Genomic DNA, 22,955 nt, shown 5'->3' on the forward strand with positions numbered 1-22,955 from the left:
GTTTAAAGCTCGGATACGAAGAGACACCGCTCTCTCTTTTCGACTTAAGGCATCGGCTACTACGTTTGCCTTCCCGGGATGGTAACGAAGCTCACAATCATAATCGTTTAAACTTTCAATCCACCGTCGTTGTCTCATGTTTAGTTGTTTTTGATCAAAGATGTGTTGGAGGCTTTTGTGATCGGTAAAGATGGTACTTTTGGTTCCATAAAGATAGTGTCTCCACATTTTAAGTGCAAAGACAACGGCTCCAGGTTCGAGGTCATGTGTCGTGTAGTTCTATTCATGAATTTTCAATTGTCGAGAGGCATAAGCAATGACTTTCTTTCGTTGCATCAATACACACCCAAAACCATGTTTCGAGGCATCGCAATATATAACAAAATCATCATTGCCTTCTGGAAGTGACAAGATAGGAGCGGTGGTTAGCTTTGTCTTCAAGATTTGAAATGCGAATTCTTGTTCGGTCGCCCAAATGAATTTCTTTCCCTTGTGAGTTAACGCGGTTAGAGGACGTGCAACCAAGGAGAAATTTTTGATGAATCTACAATAGTACCCGGCGAGACCCAAGAATTGACAAATGTGAGTAGGAGTAGTAGGAGTCTTCCATTTACTAATGGCTTCGATTTTTGTTGGATCGACTTTAATACCTTGATCACTTACAACATGACCAAGAAATTGAACTTCCTTCAACCAAAATTCACACTTGGAGAATTTGGCATATAGTTGTTCTTATCTTAAGAGTTCAAGCACAAGTCGGAGATGTTGTTCGTGCTCTTCTTCGCTTTTAAAATAGACCAAAATATCATCGATGAACACGATAACGAATTTGTCGAGGCACGGTTTACACACGCGGTTCATAAGGTCTATGAACACCACCGGTGCGTTAGTGAGACCAAATGGCATTACAAGAAATTCATAACTACCATAACGAGTCCGGAAAGTGGTTTTGGAGACATCTTCCCCCTTAACCCTTAATTGATGATAACCCGAGAGGAGATCGATTTTCGAATACACATGAGATCCTTGTAGTTGATCAAAGAGGTCATCGATGTGAGGAAGAGGATATCGGTTCTTAACCGTCAATTTGTTTAGTTCACGATAGTCGATACACATTCGTAGGGATCCATCTTTCTTCTTAACGAATAAAATCGGAGCGCCCCATGGTGAATGGCTAGGTTGGATAAAACCACGGTCAAGTAGTTCTTGGATTTGACTTTGCAATTCTTGCATTTTGGATGGAGCAAGTCTATACGATGCACGTGCTACGGGTGCGGCTCCCGGAATAAGATCGATTTGGAATTCAACCGGTCGATGAGGTGGAAGACCCGACAATTCGTCGGGAAATACATCAGAAAAGTCACTAACAATTGGCAAATCATCGATATGCTTCTCATCGGACTCGACTTTCTTAACATGGGCAAGGATTACAAAACAACCCTTACGGAGTAGTTTTCTAACTTTAAGGCACGAGACGAGGTTGAGTTTGGTGCAACTCTTATCGCCATAAACAATCAAGGGTTCACCATTCTCGATAGGAATTTGGATTGCGTTAAGATCACAAAGGATGTGAGATTTTGTTTTGGCTAACCAATTCATACCAATTATTACATCGAAGCTCCCTAGTTCCACAGGTATCAAGTCAATTTCAAATTCCTTACCCAATAAGTTTAACATACACCCCCGATAATATTTTTCGGCACTCAATAGTTTCCCGTTGGCCACTTCAATGGTATAAGTGGTATCTAGTGGAAGTGGTGGAGTGCTAAAAGAATGAGTCAAAGTCTTAGATACAAAACTCTTATCGGCACCCGAATCGAATAAACAAGTAACATAAGTGTTGTTGAGAAAAAACGTACCCGTGACTAATTCATTGTCATCTCGGGCTTCCTCGGTGTTGATGTTGAAAGCTCGGCCGCGTGTATTGGGGTTATCTTTCTTCTTCGGGCATGCATTTCTATAATGGCCCGTTTGGCCACATTCGTAACAAGTGACTGTCTTTGGTGCATTGGGCCCCTTTCGAGCGACGGGGGTGACACTTTTACATTCGTTGGCCTTATGACCAACTCCTTGGCACCGATGGCAAATTAGCTTGCCACATTCACCAAAGTGATGCTTGTTGCATTTGTTGGAAAGAGGTAGGTTTCCGGCATAACCCTTTTTGACATCGGAGGTGAAAGGTTTCTTGGCAAATTTGTCGTTGCTTGATTGGGGGGCTTCCCATTTTCTTTTGTTGTTACCCGACTTATCCTCAGCTTTAGGTGCCGGCACTACAATTTCGTCCACCGTTTCTATCAATTTGCGGGCCATGTTCAAAGCTTCTTGATAATTAGTGGGTTTGGATGACATTACTCCGTGTTTGATGCTTTTTGAAAGACCATCCATGTAAAGTTCAACCCTTAAAGATTCGGGGTTCACAAGGTTTGGGCACATCAAGGCTAGTTCGGAAAATCATTGATTATAGGCCTTGAGATCGTTTCCGACCGCTTTCAAAGTTCTTAGCTCTTGTTCGAGCCTTCGGGTTTCTTCACGAGGGAAATATTCGACGATCATCTTTTCCCTTAAGTCGGCCCAAGAGATGGCGTGAGCTTCATCGGCACCCACCGATTGTACATAGGTGTTCCACCATGTAAGGGCGACACCTGCAAAAGTGTGAGTGGAGTATTTGACCTTATCTTGGTCCCGACAATTGCTTATGCTAAAAACGGCCTCCGTTTGTTCGAACCATCGAGTGAGAGTAACCAGTCCTCCGGTTCCATCGAAAATGTGAGGTTTGCACCCCATGAAAGCTTTATAGGAGCATCCCTCATTTGAATTACCGGCTCCGTTGTTGTTGTTGTTGTTGTTGTTGTTGTTGTGGTTGTTGTTATTGTTGTTGGTGTTGTTGGATGAGTGACCGGCCATGGCCGCATACATGGCGGTGGCTATCATTCGTTGTAGAGCTTGTTCGGGAGTCTCATGGCGTGGTACATGGTGAGGAGGCATGTTCCTTCAAAACACAAGAATATCGTTGATTAGTATTCTTAATAATACTAACCGTGATATGGAATAAGGACAGAGAGAAAAATTTTCCTCAACTCGCCTTAAATTCTTTATGTCATAATGTCGGAACGTTCATATGAGTCACCGTAATATAATCCCGGAAATAATATTACCCTGATTCATATGTGCATTCGACACCATTTCATATAGTCAAGGTGGCGTGCCAATCAAATTAAACAACGTGAGATTAAGATGAAATAAGAGTTAGATATGAGTAGAAACGTTCGAGTATAAATGCACAAGTAGTCAAGTAATTCCTACTTCAAGTCTATATGCCGGCTGTAGTCTAGATTCACTAATGTACCCTATGACTCGGGGTTGACACCAATGAACTCTAAATCCCTACAACCAACGCTCTGATACCATCTGTAGCGACCCGACAAAATCGTCATTAACGACGCCTCCTACTTAGGTCCCGTTACGTGGTCATAAGTCTTTAAAACAACGTTTGACCAAAAATATGTCACATTCATTTCAATTATAAAGATGTTTCAAAGTTTACAAAGTAGGTTCGACGACCAAACATGTTACAACGTTTTAAATACAACTGAAACCTATGCGACACAAATCAAGTTAAGTCAAAAGACGCTCCACGTATGCAAGTATACTCGACATCCAAGCAAGTATCAAAAGTAATGAGCGGAAGCATGTATCACAAAACGTTCAAGGACCTGAGAAAAACATAGAAATCTGTCAACGAAAATGTTGGTGAAATCATAGGTTTAAGTAAGTAAGTACAATTGAACCACAAGATTTATATCAATGAAATAATAGTAAACCATTCTAAAATTTGTATCACGAGCACCCAATTATCAAGGCTTAACTTTCCATCTATAGAACCCCATCACAATAGTGTTAGAACATACACCGTTTCTCGAAAATATATTTCATCCGAATAACGGTAGCGAACCGTCCGAATGAGGGTTTGTCAAACCCATATGGCCATATAACATAAGTTCTCGCTTACACCCGGCAAGTGTAACTAATGATAATCGAATTGAGGATTTTGTTCTAACTCGTATGTAGTTTATTTTCTTGTACTTGTGGTCAATTAGTAAAATGAAACGTTTATGTTTTCTCATCCCAAATGTAAGTTCAAAAGAGTAAAAGTGGGACTATGATCTCACCTTGAGTGCACGAGTAAAATAAGGTACTTCGCAAAGTAACGTGTGCAAGAACGAATGCTAGTCTTGACCTAAACAAATAGGTTGTATTAATAATGGTAAACACGGTTGGTCAAAGTGTGCAATTAGTCATATGGCTCGTTATGAATCGATTATCATAGCATGTGAATCAAATTGTCATGTTTCATGCAAGGTACTAGTATAAAAACATGTTAGAATGATTGCATAAGTATTTGGTTAAGTTTGGACAAAAGTCAACTTTGGTCAAGTCAAAGTCAACGAAAAAGTCAACAAGTTCGGGTCGGGTCCCGAACTATTTTTCTGAGGTTTTTAATCATATATAAGCATGTTAGAACAAGTTACATGTGAATCGGAGGTGCGTAGCATAGCAAACATTTTTCAAAATTTGATTATGTAGGTCAGAAGCCAAACACGGCAAATGTCACGCCGCGACCAAGGATTGCCGCGCCGCGACACTTAACGTGGTCTGGTGCCTGGTCAGTTTCAATTGTTTAAGTCTAAATCCAATCTTCAATTTAGCACAATTTACAAACCGTAAACACTTAGAACACGTATCTTATATCATTGGAAAGGTAATTTGACGAGGAACACAACTAAACACATTTCATCAATCAAAAGCATCATTTGCAAAAATCAAATTTCCAAGTTGAAAGTTCATTAAATGTTCACCATAAATGCTTTCAAATTCATAAATGCACTTTGATGATTCGGGAATTAAATGCACACATATAATACGCCGTTTCGTAGGTAATTACGCATACATTGCAACTAAACATTTACAAACAACATTGCATAGCATTTGGTGCATCAAAAATTCATTTTACTCCTATCAAACCCTAACCCAAAATCACAATTTTTGGAATTAAGTTTATGGAGTCTTTCCAAGTCAACCTACACATCAAATTGAAGCTAGTGATGCTAGTAACACAATTAACACATGCATTTATAACGTTTAACAACATTCAAGCAACCAAATCACCAAATCAAACACACCAAAATTTATGTTCATGCTAGTTACTTAAAATAACGAGATCGAGCATATAAATCGCATACTCATGTTAGACTTGAGCTATAGGCACTAATTAACACTTTTATAAGTAAAAATCATCAAGAACACAAAATCTAGTGATTTTAGAAAGTTACCCAAATGCAATAAAGTTGGTATGGATTCGAAGAGGAAGATGCAAGGATTTCGAATACGTAATTTGTTTGGATTGATGCTTGCTCGATTTGAAATAGATGATGATTCTTTGGATTTGAGTTTGAGAGAAAATGTGAAAGTATTAAAGAAAAATGAAAAAGGAAGAATAAAGAATGGAGGAGGTGGGTGTTGACTAGTCCATCTAGTCACACCTTTGATCAATTGGCGAAACTAGTCCCTCGAGTTCGGTTGCGGGTGCGTGAATTACCTAAACGAGATAATTTAAAACGCGTATCAAAGGGAGATGTTATAAATATTTAACGGACTATAAAATAGTTAAACGAAAAGTAAACGGAAAAAGGCGGGATGTTACATGGGACTCCAACGACCTATAATTACATGAAAGTGACAATTTCGACCCGTTTAGTTTAACACAAAACAAAGACCGAGCATGGTGATTGGGGATGCGCTACCCAATGCTAATCAATCTAAAAGCACTTCTTCTAAAGCAACATACGCAAGTTCACTAGTTCCCACGCTTACCCGAGCCACCACCTTCACGCGAATCTATAAAAATGTAAACAACGAGAGGGTAAGCTATGAAAGCTTAGTGAGTATAAACATACTATATACATACATATGCATAAAATGAATACGTACAACTAACACATATAGTAAACACATACCGCATTCCAAGTATAAATAAGCAAAGCTATACGATAAGCACATACACAAGGTAGCTACACCCCACATAACACCAAGCTAACGTCGCAAGATTTCCTACAAGACAACAACATATATACGCATATATAGTATATAACCAAATCCGACAAGGTTAACCCCTTTACCTTAAACATATGAAGGTTGGCCGAACTACCGGGCCTTAGTGAATTTGCACTACCCGCGATTCACTACCTTCATCGCATCAACAATCGAGGTTGGCCGAACTACCCGTGCCTTAGTGAATTCGGACTACCCGAGATTCACCACCTGATCAATAGGGATGACCGAACTACCCGCGTCATCGTGAATCCGAACTACCCGAGATTCATCTTGTGACGATCGCTCCAAATCCATATGGACGAACACGTCATTCATCGATTTCATTGCGAGGTATTTGACCTCTATATGATACGTTTTGTAAACATTGCATTCTTTTGAAAAGACACACCATAAATGAATATTTAAATCAAAGGTTTTTGACATCTGCTAATTTCTACATATAGACAATCACCGTAAATAATAGTTTACAATAGTAATTCCGTTGACAATGCAGTCAAAATAAGATACATGGTGATGATTTGGTGAATGCAACGTTTCCTTGATAAATATGCCATGTAAGACTCCATGCACATAGCTTGTCTAACATATAAGCAAACAGCGGAAGACTTCTAGGGAACCTGAGAATAAACATGCTAACAAGTGTCAACACAAAGGTTGGTGAGTTCATAGTTTTAATGTTTTGCATAATCTGTACATAAAGGTGGATCACAAGATTTCAGTTGTTTCATCCAGAAACGTTTATCAAAATATTCTACAAGATTGAGCACCCTGGTAACCAAGCCTTAACGTCTATAATAAGTACTCCTCGTTTAACATGCAACCAACATGTACAATACACGCAATCCAACGTGTACTAACTTCAAATAGCATACGTCTGTTTTATAGTTCAGGCTAGAGTTTCTTTCTATACCTGGAACAGACGGGGATGTCAAACCCTATGGATCCATATACCTCTATTCGCGCCCATCGGTTCTTATAACCGACAGTTACTAGTTACCAAAGCTAAGGGATTTTCGGTTCAAACTCGGTGTAGAATTTAGTATGTACTTGTATCCATTGCGTTTAAAATAAATTGCATGTATTCTCAGCCCAAAAATGTATTGCAAAAGCAATTAAAAAGGGATTAATGAAACTCACCATAGCAGCACATAAGGTCATTCACCGAAATGGGACCGAAACTCGAAATACCAAATAACCGTAGATCTCAACCTAGAGAACATATGTTGGTCAATAATTGTCTATCAAGCTAGGTCAGGTCATAGTGTATCACAATCCTAATGCTCGAGTTCGACATACAAAAGTTATCCAAAATCATTTCAAAAAGTCAATTTTGACAATAGTTCAACAAAACGAGACATACCTTATATAAGGATTCATTTACTCGGTTGGTAATATTCAAAAATCCAATTTCTCAATCTTACAAACAATTTGTTTAAATATTAATTGTAGATTCAAAAGCAATTCCAATTAACGTCAATTATAATTCAGTTGATCATATCTTTTAATCCGTTCATCGAAACTATTCTATATCTAAATGAAAAGTTATTGATTTTTCGCCAGCTTTCTAAAAACATGTATATCATATACCTTTTACCAGTAATATATGTATTTAATTTGTGATCTATTATAAACTGTTTAACGACAAAATTTAGCATACACGTATGTATAAATATATATACTCGAGCACTAGACATGGATACACAATTAATATATAAAAGATAAAATATGAGTGCTTACGTATCAATATTGAGATTCAATATTGTAGGAAAGTACGTAGACGTAACGCAGATGATAAACACTAGGTTTGATTCATAAATATATCCCCGAACATTACTCATAATTTCCTTAGCTCTATCCCGCTTGAAAACCCATTTTGAAAGTGACACGCTCAAGACCTCGTCGTAGTAGTTTATGTATAATATTAATACTACTAATAATAATAAGATTAATAATAATATTTATCTTAATAATAATAATAATAATAATAATAATAATAATAATAATAATAATAATAATATAAATAATAATAATAATAATTACAGAGGGAGTAATATGTATAAGAAAAACTCGAGCAGAAACTGGCATTTTATAGGCAACTTTTTGGAATCTGATGCCCATGCGATCGCATGGGTTTTATGCCTATTTCTCATGCGATCGCATGACCCCAAAATCCAGCTCACAATTTTTTGTTGTTTTGTTTGTCGACATAATTAAATATAATATATATAATATATATAATTTAAATAATTAATTATATATTATATTAAATTCATGTGCATAGTTGACTTGTAATTTTCGTTCCGATGACTCGTACGTTGTCACTCGACTTATGTCCCGGTTCCGGTTTCTCGAACGCATTTTCGTACGCTTAGAAAACTCGCAATTTACGTTTTGTGACTCGTACCTTTGTCAAAATATAGTCTTAAATTATCAATAAACTATATCATTCAAAGTGTATCTTAAACTTTCGAGTGTTTTGGTCATTTACTTCTATAAATCATTGTCTCACTATTTGTTGATATATATATATATATATATATATATATATATATAATAACAAATTGTTTTATGACCAAGTTAATATATATTTTCAACATTCATAAACAAGTTTTAAATATATGTCACAAGTTATTCATACAATTAATATTTCAACTTATCATATATATTCAAATAAAAATTTAAACCAATAAGTTTAATGTACGGTATCAAACAATTAATACATTGTTACGTTTTCAAGTTATAGTATATATATATGTATCTATATACATATAATTGTTCGCGAATCGTCGAGAACAACCGAAAGGTATTTGAATATATGAAAGTAGTTCAAAAATTTTGAGATTCAGTTTTACAGACTTTGCTTATCGCGTCGGAAATATTAATCATACAAAGATTAAGTTTAAATTTGGTCAGAAATTTCCGGGGTCATCACAGTACCTACTCGTTAAAGAAATTTCGTCCCGAAATTTGAGTGAGGTCATCATGACTAACAATAAAAATGTTTTCATGCCGTATATATGTTGATAAATAGATTTTTATCACCGTTGAATAATATGGATAAAACAATCCGATTATTCGAAGCGTATGAGAGAAGTTATCGTAAAAGAGTGAAATGAAGAATAGAGATGCGTCTTATCTCTTGACGTAGTAACGATTGATTTCTGGAATAGAAAATCTTCGTAATCTAAATAAGATTTGATTCTTCGGAATTTGCAGAAATTAAGATTTTCTTTGATTAAATGCGTAATCTGCCTCGATTGCTATGTATGATATTTCACTATAAATTGACCTCTTCCGTTTCATTTATTTTCACCACTCCTATAATCTTCTTCCTTATTTAATACTTCTTAATAGATTGTGTAAATGCTTCATCCAGTTCTAATTCTTGATATACTCCTAACTTTCATATCTATCATTCTTCTTTTTCATCTGCCGCTGGAGGAATCTATTCACTTTTACTATACCCTTGGCTTTATAGTGTTTTTAGTTCTCCCGTGTCTTTACATTGCAATACTTATTGATATTCATGGTTTGTAATTTATGTGTTTTTATCGGGCTTTATATTCTCCGTTATATTTCGAAGCTTCATGCTTTCGTTCTCTCTTCCCGACTTTAAGTCAAGCGAATAATGGTCCAGAATTCGTAGTTATACATTTCGGAATGAACATAGTTAATGTTCTAAGAAAGAAATTGTAATGGCACGATCTTGATTTGTCAAATTACCAGAATATCTGGAAAAGACTGAATCATCGAGAAAAGTATTTTTTTGATATATTTAGAGATTAAATAGAATGAAAGAGTTATGTAACATGGTTCATGATGAGGGTGTGATCTGTGAACCTTTATCACGTTCCATTAGAAACTCAGCATGACTTACTGTAATATAATCACGTTGATCAAGTGTCATTATATTATACTAACTCATGCTTCAATTCCCAACATTACTTCAAAACATCCATTTTTCGAATTTTTCAGATTTTAGAAACTAAAATAGTTTCTTTTATGATGTAACACAGATAGCGCGAAGAGATGAATAATTTCAGATAAGAATGGTTATAAAAAAATATTTCAGAAATATGGAGGATATTTATAATGGAAGATATGATGATATCTTAGAATTTCTAATATCAGAGGATGATGCGGAAAATCTGTCTGTGAAGGTTTAGAATAAGAAGTAAGGTTCTTACTAATGGTTTCAGCAGACACTGAATCATTTGGATTCTTTGAAGGCAGGTTCAGTCTTTGTGATTTATCCACAACCTCCTTCATACTTTGCTCAATCCGTTTTTCATTTCCAAACCTTCTCTTTTTTTTTCTTTTTTTTTCAGCTTTACCACCATACTATTCTTTATCATCAAACTTTTGACTGTTAAGGTCGTTTACAGTTTTTGCTGCTTCATCAGCATTGTTTCAATTTCAGAGAACTAGTTCATAGTTTGGGATGTTTTTCAGAAACTTCACATTCGAAGTATGTAAGTCAAGAAGATAGACATTATATGTATATATAACTGTTGTCGTAGAAAATGCTGCGAGATTCAAAATACTGATTGCTAATTCCCGGTGGTTGGTATGGAAATTATTGTTACAAGATGTGGATGAGTACATGATAGGGTTTCAATGAGTATAAGGATTTTTCGAAAGGTCAAGGATTAATAAATTTGTTGGTAAATTTACTGCTAATGTGGTGGAACATGAAAGGTTCCCTGGTAATAAGAACGTATATGTCAAAGTTACAATAAGGCTAATCTGAAAATTCGAAGTTGACTGGTTGGAAGTGTGATAAAATTGGATACTTTGAAAAGGATTGCAAGAATATTTTCAGTAATAACAATGCTAAAGGATCTTTCACAGTTTTGAAGTCAAAGTATAGCTTTGAAAGATGTAGAGATCTAAGAATGATGTCACTTGTTAAATCTTGACTTGGATTCCGTTCTGTTAGGATATATAATTGAATTTGTATGAAAACGATTGTATATCACTGTGAGTATAGTTAATAATTTTTGAATCAAAGTTGAAGAATGTACAGTGTAACATATTAATTGTGAACTTATATACTTTCCGAGTATTACCTACCCGTTAAAGATTTCACAAGTAATATTTTGTACAAAAGAATTTTCATTACAATCTTTATGAAAATATATGTATGTATATTTTCTTCAGATGTAATACATATTTAATGAGTTAATATCATATTAAGCTCATTTGATTTTTGGCTTGAATTAGAAATGAAAAATCTCTAAAACATTAGAGATCATATAATCTGCGCGGAATATTTCACTAATGAAATCAATACTTCATTATTTATTCTTATTGATATTCCTTGGTGAAGGATGTTGTTGCTTGTGGAATTTTTTTGTGAACCTTACAAGGCACAGATGATGTTTTCTGGAAAGTTTCAGGTACATCGAAAATGAAAGTGTAAAATCAATCATGTATTTGAATAATACACTTGATTTATTAGGAAATGGAATTCATTGAGTTGAAACAGAGATTGTAGTTAACGATTGTTAAGTCATTAACGAAGGATGTATAGCATATTAGTAACATGAACTAACCGAGTAGTACCTACCAGTTATGATTCACATGTAATAGCTTAGTACGAAAAGATTTATTTTGTTTTCAAATTTCACATATATATATATATAAAATATACATATAATTTCTTCAGGGAAAATGAGTTAATACTTCATAACTCGTTGATACAATATACGCGTTGTTGATTTGTGATGATGTTGGTGATTATTAAATTGGCGGAACTTGTAGTGCTACAGGTTTTGCCGGTGTTGGTGATACTGACGATACTGTTGATGCTGCTGGTAAAACAAGTCTAGCTTGTAAATCGTGCACCATTCCGGTCAGGGTTTCTACTCTTCCTTCTATCATTTCGGTCCACTCATCTGATTTACGGTTACGGCTGAAATAGATTATCTCTAAGACTTTAGAGATTACATAATCGCCGCAGAATATTTCTCCAATGAAATTATGAATCAATACTTCATCAGTTATTGTTGTTGGTACTCCTTGGTATCTATGGTGCGTATGACATTGATGTTCGAGGTACATGTTGTGATGTTGAGGCTTGCGGTGCAGATGTTGTTGGTGGTGGTAATGGTACTGTTGGTGTTGTTGTCGGTGGTACTATTGATGCCGGTGATGCTGCTGGTGCTTGTAACCTTTGCACCATATTCTCCAAAGCCACTACCCGAGCGAGAAGCTATTGACTTCTTCTACTACACCGGGATGATTGGCGGTTCGGACAACCGGATGAATAAGATCCAGAATTTGAGATAGTATATTATCGTGACGAGATACTCTGGAAATGCGAGAGAAAATGGTGTCTCGAACAGGTTCGCCGGTAAGTGCTTCAGGTTCTTCACCAAGAGGGCAATGTGGTGGATGGAAGGGATCGCCTTCTTCTTGTTTCCAATAATTAAGTAGGCTACGAACCCATCCCCAATTCATCCAGAATAGGTGATGGCTGATTGGTTGATCCATTCCGGTTACACTGTCTTCGGAATTCAGGTGAATATCCATATCGGAATAGCTGTCGGAGTTTAAGGAATTTGAACTAGATACGGGATCCATCTTGTATAATTAGAGAGATGATTTTTGATATGAAATAGATTATAGAATTTAGATTGGTACTCTTCAATACATAATTTACATATGTATATATAATACCAAAATTCCATAAATCACGGAGGAATTTTCGGAAAATATCAGGAAAATTTTACAGTAATAGATACGCTAAGATATGAATTTTGTCTATATACTATTTATGCAATCAATGCAATAAGACGCGTTTAGACTTAAGATGATAGACAGGTAATTTCTGACAAGAAATGATAAGCAAAACTTTTGACATGCAGACACAGTCGAAGTCCAGACTTACTAATGTATCCTAACAACTATCAGTTAGACACACTCATGCAAGACCTGGTTCACTAGGACCAATGCTCTGATACCAACTGTGACGATCGCTCCAAATCCATATGGACGAACACGTCATTCATCGATTTCATTGCGAGGTATTTGACCTCTATATGATACGTTTTGTAAACATTGCATTCTTTTGAAAAGACACACCATAAATGAATAGTTAAATCAAAGGTTTTTTACATCTGCTAATTTCTACATATAGACAATCACCGTAAATAATAGTTTACAATAGTAATTCCGTTGACAATGCAGTCAAAATAAGATACATGGTGATGATTTGGTGAATGCAACGTTTCCTTGATAAATATGCCATGTAAGACTCCATGCACATAGCTTGTCTAACATATAAGCAAACAGCGGAAGACTTCTAGGGAACCTGAGAATAAACATGCTAACAAGTGTCAACACAAAGGTTGGTGAGTTCATAGTTTTAATGTTTTGCATAATCTGTACATAAAGGTGGATCACAAGATTTCAGTTGTTTCATCCAGAAACGTTTATCAAAATATTCTACAAGATTGAGCACCCTGGTAACCAAGCCTTAACGTCTATAATAAGTACCCCTCGTTTAACATGCAACCAACATGTACAATACACGCAATCCAACGTGTACTAACTTCAAATAGCATACGTCTGTTTTATAGTTCAGGCTAGAGTTTCTTTCTATACCTGGAACAGACGGGGATGTCAAACCCTATGGATCCATATACCTCTATTCGCGCCCATCGGTTCTTATAACAGACATTTACTAGTTACCAAAGCTAAGGGATTTTCGGTTCAAACTCGGTGTAGAATTTAGTATGTACTTGTATCCATTGCGTTTAAAATAAATTGCATGTATTCTCAGCCCAAAAATGTATTGCAAAAGCAATTAAAAAGGGATCAATGAAACTCACCTTAGCAGCACATAAGGTCATTCACCGAAATGGGACCGAAACTCGAAATACCAAATAACCGTAGATCTCAACCTAGAGAACATATGTTGGTCAATAATTGTCTATCAAGCTAGGTCAGGTCATAGTGTATCACAATCCTAATGATCGAGTTCGACATACAAAAGTTATCCAAAATCGTTTCAAAAAGTCAATTTTGACAATAGTTCAACAAAACGAGACATACCTTATATAAGGATTCATTTACTCGGTTGGTAATATTCAAAAATCCAATTTCTCAATCTTACAAACAATTTGTTTAAATATTAATTGCAGATTCAAAAGCAATTCCAATTAACGTCAATTATAATTCAGTTGATCATATCTTTTAATCCGTTCATCGAAACTATTCGATATCTAAATGAAAAGTTATTGATTTTTGCCAGCTTTCCAAAAACATGTATATCATATACCTTTTACCAGTAATATATGTATTTAATTTGTGATCTATTATAAACTGTTTAACGACAAAATTTAGCATACACGTATGTATAAATATATATACTCGAGCACTAGACATGGATACACAATTAATATATAAAAGATAAAATATGAGTGCTTACGTATCAATATTGATATTCAATATTGTAGGAAAGTACGTAGACGTAACGCAGATGATAAACACTAGGTTTGATTCATAAATAAACCCCCCGAACATTACTCATAATTTCCTTAGCTCTATCCCGCTTGAAAACCCATTTTGAAAGTGACACGCTCAAGACCTCGTCGTAGTATTTTATGTATAATATTAATACTACTAATGATAATAAGATTAATAATAATAATAATAATAATAATAATAATAATAATATAAATAATAATAATAATAATAATTACAGAGGGAGTAATATGTATAAGAAAAACTCGAGCAGAAACTGGCATTTTATAGGCAACTTTTTGGAATCTGATGCCCATGCGATCGCATGGGTTTTATGCCTATTTCTCATGAGATCGCATGACCCCAAAATCCAGCTCACAATTTTTTGTTGTTTTGTTTGTCGACATAATTAAATATAATATATATAATATATATAATTTAAATAATTAATTATATATTATATTAAATTCATGTGCATAGTTGACTTGTAATTTTCGTTCCGATGACTCGTACGTTGTCACTCGACTTATGTCCCGGTTCCGGTTTCTCGAACGGATTTTCGTACGCTTAGAAAACTCGCAATTTACGTTTTGTGACTCGTACATTTGTCAAAATATAGTCTTAAATTATCAATAAACTATATCATTCAAAGTGTATCTTAAACTTTCGAGTGTTTTGGTCATTTACTTCTATAAATCATTGTCTCGCTATTTGTTGATATATATATATATATATATATAATAACAAATCATTTTATGACCAAGTTAATATATATTTTCAACATTCATAAACAAGTTTTAAATATACGTCACAAGTTATTCATACAATTAATATTTCAACTTATCATATATATTCAAATAAATATTTAAACCAATAAGTTTAATGTACGGTATCAAACAATTAATACATTGTTATGTTTTCAAGTTATAGTATATATATATGTATCTATATACATATAATTGTTCGTGAATCGTCGAGAACAACCGAAAGGTATTTGAATATATGAAAGTAGTTCAAAAATTTTGAGATTCAGTTTTACAGACTTTGCTTATTGCGTCGGAAATATTAATCATACAAAGATTAAGTTTAAATTTGGTCAGAAATTTCCGGGGTCATCACACATCTCCTCAACATCATCAACATCGACGGGGTTGGCCCAACACGCCAACGTGAATCCGTATACTCCAAAGATTCACTACCCCAAGGGTGGTAACCCAAAACGCATAAGCGTACAACATGGACTCAAACACCAAGAATCCATCATCTCATCACATGTAGAGTGAATCAGAGCAAGGATCACTCTACCGACCCGCACACATCCTATGCATACATACGCATATAATATATTTACACTCACCTTGTCGTCTTGATGAATGCAACTGGACAATCCGCAACACGTCAATGGAAGGTACCTATTCCATTATCATATAACAACAACACAATTAGGGTGGATTTACAAACCAACCCAAATTGACACTTAGTGCAATTTCGATCCAAATGCACTTTCAAACACAAACTGCGCCCAAACTAACCCATATTCACTAACACAATTGAAAATGGTCCTAATACACCAATTAAACCAAATCATAAGTGTTAAACACTTATCTTACCCAATTTGACACATAAACCATAATTTTCATCCATTTCAAAATTAGTCAACCAAATACATCCAAATGGGTTCCAACACTTTCATAATCACTAACACTAGTGATGATACCCAATTTACAAGCCCTAATCATGGCCAAGTCAGTTTTCAACCCAAAACCCACCAACAACAATAATAAACCCGATTACTAGCATCATTAAACTTACTTCAAGGGTTTAAATGGGTTTCTCAACAAATCAAGTTCAATCCCTAACTTTGAATATCAAATCAAATAATGAAATTTGGAGTTAGAACTTACCACCACAATTAAAACGTAGCTGTGAACGAGATGAACAACTTTAATACTTGAGACTTGACCCTATTCACTCTTCTCCTTCCTCAAACTGAGCTCTCTCTCTCTCTCTAACTCTCTCTCTCTCTCTAGATGGAAATGGGTGGAAGAGGTGAAAAATGAGATAAGATAAGCATTGGGTCAGTTTTGTGGCTCCAAAAACTGACCCTCAAGTGAGAAGACCCAAATACCTCTCTAATATATTAAAAATCATGAATAGGGTCTGTCAGCTCATTTTGCGCGGCGCGCACTACAACATAAAAGGGAGACAGCACAGTTCTAGAAATTCAGGGACTGAAACTGTCAGATTCTGATTCTGATGTAAAATCTGAAAATGCATAAGTGTTAGGTTCACTTTTAATGGCACTTCTGAGAACACTCTATGGTGACACTTCCTGGTGACACTTTTTGATGTATTAAAATTCAGGGTCTTACAATGTAGCCAATCGGTTTAGAGTGAGCATATCATACAATCAAGCATGGAGGGCCAAGTGTCAAGCGTTAGAGATGCTATGTGACAGTAGTGATGACTCCTTTAGAATGCTTCTCATTTACCTTCATAACCTTAAGATCCACAACCCGGGAACCATCACCAATTTGGTTACTAACAAAGCAAATAAATTTGTGATGTGTTACATGTGCAAGTAAATATATATTAGCAGAAACCAATTACAATATGTACACCATACGCAAGGGCGCAAATAAACATCTTGCGCCTGGCGTACGCAAAGACGCAAGTCATACCTTGCGCCGGAAAGAGAACACGCAAGGTCGCAAGGAATGACTTGCACTTAGTGGACGCAAGACGCAAGGATAGGTCTTGCGCCTTGCGCCTGGTGCATGATGTATTTTGATTTATTGTGAACATTTCATGCAGGTTCGATCATTTATGCAACATGTTCGCCCGATAATCATCGCCGATGCCGCGCATTTGAAGAGTGGGTACTTGGGTACTAATTTAGTTGCTGTTGCGATGGATGCTAATAATGGAATTTTGCCATTGGCTTATGGAATTGGTGAAGGCGAGACAAAAAGTGTTTGTTCATGGTTTTTTGGCAACCTAAGAGATCATTTAATGAGTTATGGTATGGCTGATCGTATGTCTGAGATTACTTTTATTTTCTGATCGTGCTCCTTCAATAGCACACGACATTGTAAATTTATTTAACGGGTAGGTACTGTAGTGACCCGAACTTTTCCATGTTTATATATATTAATTGAGATTGATATTTACATGATTAAATGTTTCCAACATGTTAAGCAATCAAACTTGTTAAGACTTGATTAATTGAAATATGTTTCATATAGACAATTGACCACCCAAGTTGACCGGTGATTCAAGAACGTTAAAACTTGTAAAAACTATATGATGACATATATATGGATATATATATATATAGTTAACATGATACTATGATAAGTAAATATATCATTAAGTATATTAACAATGAACTACATATGTAAAAACAAGACTACTAACTTAATGATTTTTAAACGAGACATATATGTAACGATTATCGTTGTAAAGACATTTAATGTATATATATCATATTAAGAGATATTCATACATGATAATATCATGATAATATAATAATTTAAAATCTCATTTGATATTATAAACATTGGGTTAACAACATTTAACAAGATCGTTAACCTAAAGGTTTCAAAACAACACTTACATGTAACGACTAACGATGACTTAACGACTCAGTTAAAATGTATATACATGTAGTGTTTTAATATGTATTTATACACTTTTGAAAGACTTCAATACACTTATCAAAATACTTCTACTTAACAAAAATGCTTACAATTACATCCTCGTTCAGTTTCATCAACAATTCTACTCGTATGCACCCGTATTCGTACTCGTACAATACACAGCTTTTAGATGTATGTACTATTGGTATATACACTCCAATGATCAGCTCTTAGTAGCCCATGTGAGTCACCTAACACATGTGGGAACCATCATTTGGCAACTAGCATGAAATATCTCATAAAATTACAAAAATATGAGTAATCATTCATGACTTATTTACATGAAAACAAAATTACATATCCTTTATATCTAATCCATACACCAACAACCAAAAACACCTACAAACACTTTCATTCTTCAATTTTCTTCATCTAATTAATCTCTCTCAAGTTCTATCTTCAAGTTCTAAGTGTTCTTCATAAATTCTACAAGTTCTAGTTACATAAAATCAAGAATACTTTCAAGTTTGCTAGCTCACTTCCAATCTTGTAAGGTGATCATCCAACCTCAAGAAATCTTTGTTTATTACAATAGGTTATCATTCTAATACAAGGTAATAATCATATTCAAACTTTGGTTCAATTTCTATAACTATAACAATCTTATTTCAAGTGATGATCTTACTTGAACTTGTTTTCGTGTCATGATTCTTCTTCAAGAACTTCGAGCCATCCAAGGATCCGTTGAAGCTAGATCCATTTTTCTCTTTTCCAGTAGGTTTATCCAAGGAACTTAAGGTAGTAATGATGTTCATAACATCATTCGATTCATACATATAAAGCTATCTTATTCGAAGGTTTAAACTTGTAATCACTAGAACATAGTTTAGTTAATTCTAAACTTGTTCGCAAACAAAAGTTAATCCTTCTAACTTGACTTTTAAAATCAACTAAACACATTTTCTATATCTATATGATATGCTAACTTAATGATTTAAAACCTGGAAACACGAAAAACACCGTAAAACCGGATTTACGCCGTCGTAGTAACACCGCGGGCTGTTTTGGGTTAGTTAATTAAAAACTATGATAAACTTTGATTTAAAAGTTGTTATTCTGAGAAAATGATTTTTATTATGAACATGAAACTATATCCAAAAATTATGGTTAAACTCAAAGTGGAAGTATGTTTTCTAAAATGGTCATCTAGACGTCGTTCTTTCGACTGAAATGACTACCTTTACAAAAACGACTTGTAACTTATTTTTACAACTATAAACCTATACTTTTTCTGTTTATATTCATAAAATAGAGTTCAATATGAAACCATAGCAATTTGATTCACTCAAAACGGATTTAAAATGAAGAAGTTATGGGTAAAACAAGATTGGATAATTTTTCTCATTTTAGCTACGTGAAAATTGGTAACAAATCTATTCCAACCATAACTTAATCAACTTGTATTGTATATTATGTAATCTTGAGATACCATAGACACGTATACAATGTTTCGACCTATCATGTCGACACATCTATATATATTTCGGAACAACCATAGACACTCTATATGTGAATGTTGAAGTTAGCTATACAGGGTTGAGGTTGATTCCAAAATATATATAGTTTGAGTTGTGATCAATACTGAGATACGTATACACTGGGTCGTGGATTGATTCAAGATAATATTTATCGATTTATTTCTGTACATCTAACTGTGGACAACTAGTTGTAGGTTACTAACGAGGACAGCTGACTTAATAAACTTAAAACATCAAAATATATTAAAAGTGTTGTAAATATATTTTGAACATACTTTGATATATATGTATATATTGTTATAGGTTCGTGAATCAACAGTGGCCAAGTCTTACTTCTCGACGAAGTAAAAATCTGTGAAAGTGAGTTATAGTCCCACTTTTAAAATCTAATATTTTTGGGATGAGAATACATGCAGGTTTTATAAATGATTTACAAAATAGACACAAGTACGTGAAACTACATTCTATGGTTAAATTATCGAAATCGAATATGCCCTTTTTATTAAGTCTGGTAATCTAAGAATTAGGGAACAGACACCCTAATTGACGCGAATCCTAAAGATAGATCTATTGGGCTTAACAAACCCCATCCAAAGTACCGGATGCTTTAGTACTTCGAAATTTATATCATATCCGAAGGGTGTCCCGGAATGATGGGGATATTCTTATATATGCATCTTGTTAATGTCGGTTACCAGGTGTTCACCATATGAATGATTTTTATCTCTATGTATGAGATGTGTATTGAAATATGAAATCTTGTGGTCTATTATTATGATTTGATATATATAGGTTAAACCTATAACTCACCAACATTTTTGTTGACGTTTTAAGCATGTTTATTCACAGGTGATTATTAAGAGCTTCCGCTGTCGCATACTTAAATAAGGACGAGATTTGGAGTCCATGCTTGTATGATATTGTGTAAAAACTGCATTCAAGAAACTTATTTTGTTGTAACATATTTGTATTGTAAACCATTATGTAATGGTCGTGTGTAAACAGGATATTTTAGATTATCATTATTTGATAATCTACGTAAAGCTTTTTAAACCTTTATTGATGAAATAAAGGTTATGGTTTGTTTTAAAATGAATGCAGTCTTTGAAAAACGTCTCATATAGAGGTCAAAACCTCGCAACGAAATCAATTAATATGGAACGTTTTTAATCAATAAGAACGGGACATTTCAGTTGGTATCCGAGCGTTGGTCTTAGAGAACCAGAATTTTGCATTAGTGTGTCTTATCGAGTTTGTTAGGATGCATTAGTGAGTCTGGACTTCGACCGTGTTTACTTGAAAAATGATTGCTTAACAAATTTTGTTGGAAACTATATATTTTTAACATGTGAATATTATGTGATATATTAATCTCTTAACGCGTTTGATATTATGTGATAGATGTCTACCTCTAGAACAAGTCCCATTGACTCACCTAATAATAATGAAGAGTCAAATGTAAATTGGAATGATTCGTGGACTGATTCACAAGTTCCCGAAGAGGAACCGAAAGAAGAGTCGGAACCGGAAGAAGAATCGGAACCGGAAGAAGAATCGGAACCGGAAGAAGAATCGGAACCGGTGGGGGAAATAATAAAACTGTTAAGTAAAAGAAAATCCTCAACCAACCGACCAAGGTTAATTATGGTCAATGGTGTTTCCGCCAAGGAAGCAAAATATTGGGAGGATTACCAATTCTCCGATGAATCGGATTCCGACGAGAATTCCGATGATGTTATAGAAATTACCCCAACTGAATTTAAAAAGGCAAAAGAAAATAATAAGGGAAAGGGCATAAAAATAGAGAAATCTAATTCCAACCCCGATGAACTTTATATGTATCGTCAACCCCCGGAGTCCTTAAGTTGTAACAATGACCCGGGAACCTCTAAACCACCAGGTTTTTCTAAACCAATGTGGATCACGACGGCTCGTATTAGGGGAACATCATATATCCCTAGAAACTTGGCAAAACGAACCAAAACCGAAGAAGAAGAAACAAGAGAGTTGGAATAAGATAGTTGTATTTGTGTGGTGTAATATATGTAATATAGTGTGCTTATGCTTTATGATATATGTAAAAATTGCTTGTATTAATAAGTATTTTTTTTTATGAATCTAACTCTTGTCTATTTTACAGTATAAAAACACAAAATGGATAGACAACCCAATATTTTAAGAGACCTACCCGGAGACATGATTGATGAAATCTTGTCTAGAGTCGGTCAGAATTCTTCGGCACAACTATTTAAGGCGAGATCAGTTTGTAAGACATTCGAAGAACGTTCCAAGAATGCCTTGGTTTATAAAAGGCTTTTGTTCGAAATATGGGGGATATCACATTGGGAAATCCATAAGTTACGATGTGTTTACTTTGACGCATATATTGCGGGGAACCCAAATGCTATTTTACGCAATGTGTTAAGAAATTATTTTGACTCAATATATCCGAATATTAGACTTCGTGATTTAGAAAAAGCGGCTAACATGCAACATAAAGAAGCATGTTATGCTTACGGATTAGTAATGTTCGCTTCTCACCAAAGTGAGAACAAGAACATCGGGCTACAACTATTAAACAAAACGTTCCCACAAGTGACGGAGTCGGTAATTGGGGTAAGAAATGAGGTTTTTAGATTGTTACGGGACTGTTGGACATTACGTAACCCTCATCCCTTTGACGACGTTACAACACACTGTCTTATCAACGGCCATAACGGTTATGTTCCACAAGACCAAGGATGGGAAGTAATCCTAGTAAAACCAGAATGCATGACTTGTTTCTGGACGTATGAATTACGTGTCTTTATTGCCTTTGCTGAACGACTTGTGTACTAGCTAGAATTATCTTCACAACCATCTTGTATCAAATTTATTGTGTGATATATTTCATGCTATATGTAAAATAAGCGGTATTGTAAGTTTGTAAAATATTGTGTAAAAGTTTGAACGCGAAATATTATTATAATCAGTTTTTCATATAGAATTGTAGTAGTTGAATTGTATATTAGCTACTAAGTATGAACTTAACGGGTAGGTACTACCCGAATTTAAACTTATAAAACGCTAATATGAAGAAAAAGCTTTTATAAATGAGTTCATATTATGCTACGAAATACTATTAACTACTCTTAATATTCTGTATGATTAACTTGTTCCATTTGACAATTTTGAAGGAAATGGCACCGACTACTCGACA

The sequence above is a fragment of the Rutidosis leptorrhynchoides genome, chromosome 4 (genome assembly GCF_046630445.1).
Source record: "Rutidosis leptorrhynchoides isolate AG116_Rl617_1_P2 chromosome 4, CSIRO_AGI_Rlap_v1, whole genome shotgun sequence".
Taxonomy (NCBI): Eukaryota; Viridiplantae; Streptophyta; class Magnoliopsida; order Asterales; family Asteraceae; genus Rutidosis; species Rutidosis leptorrhynchoides.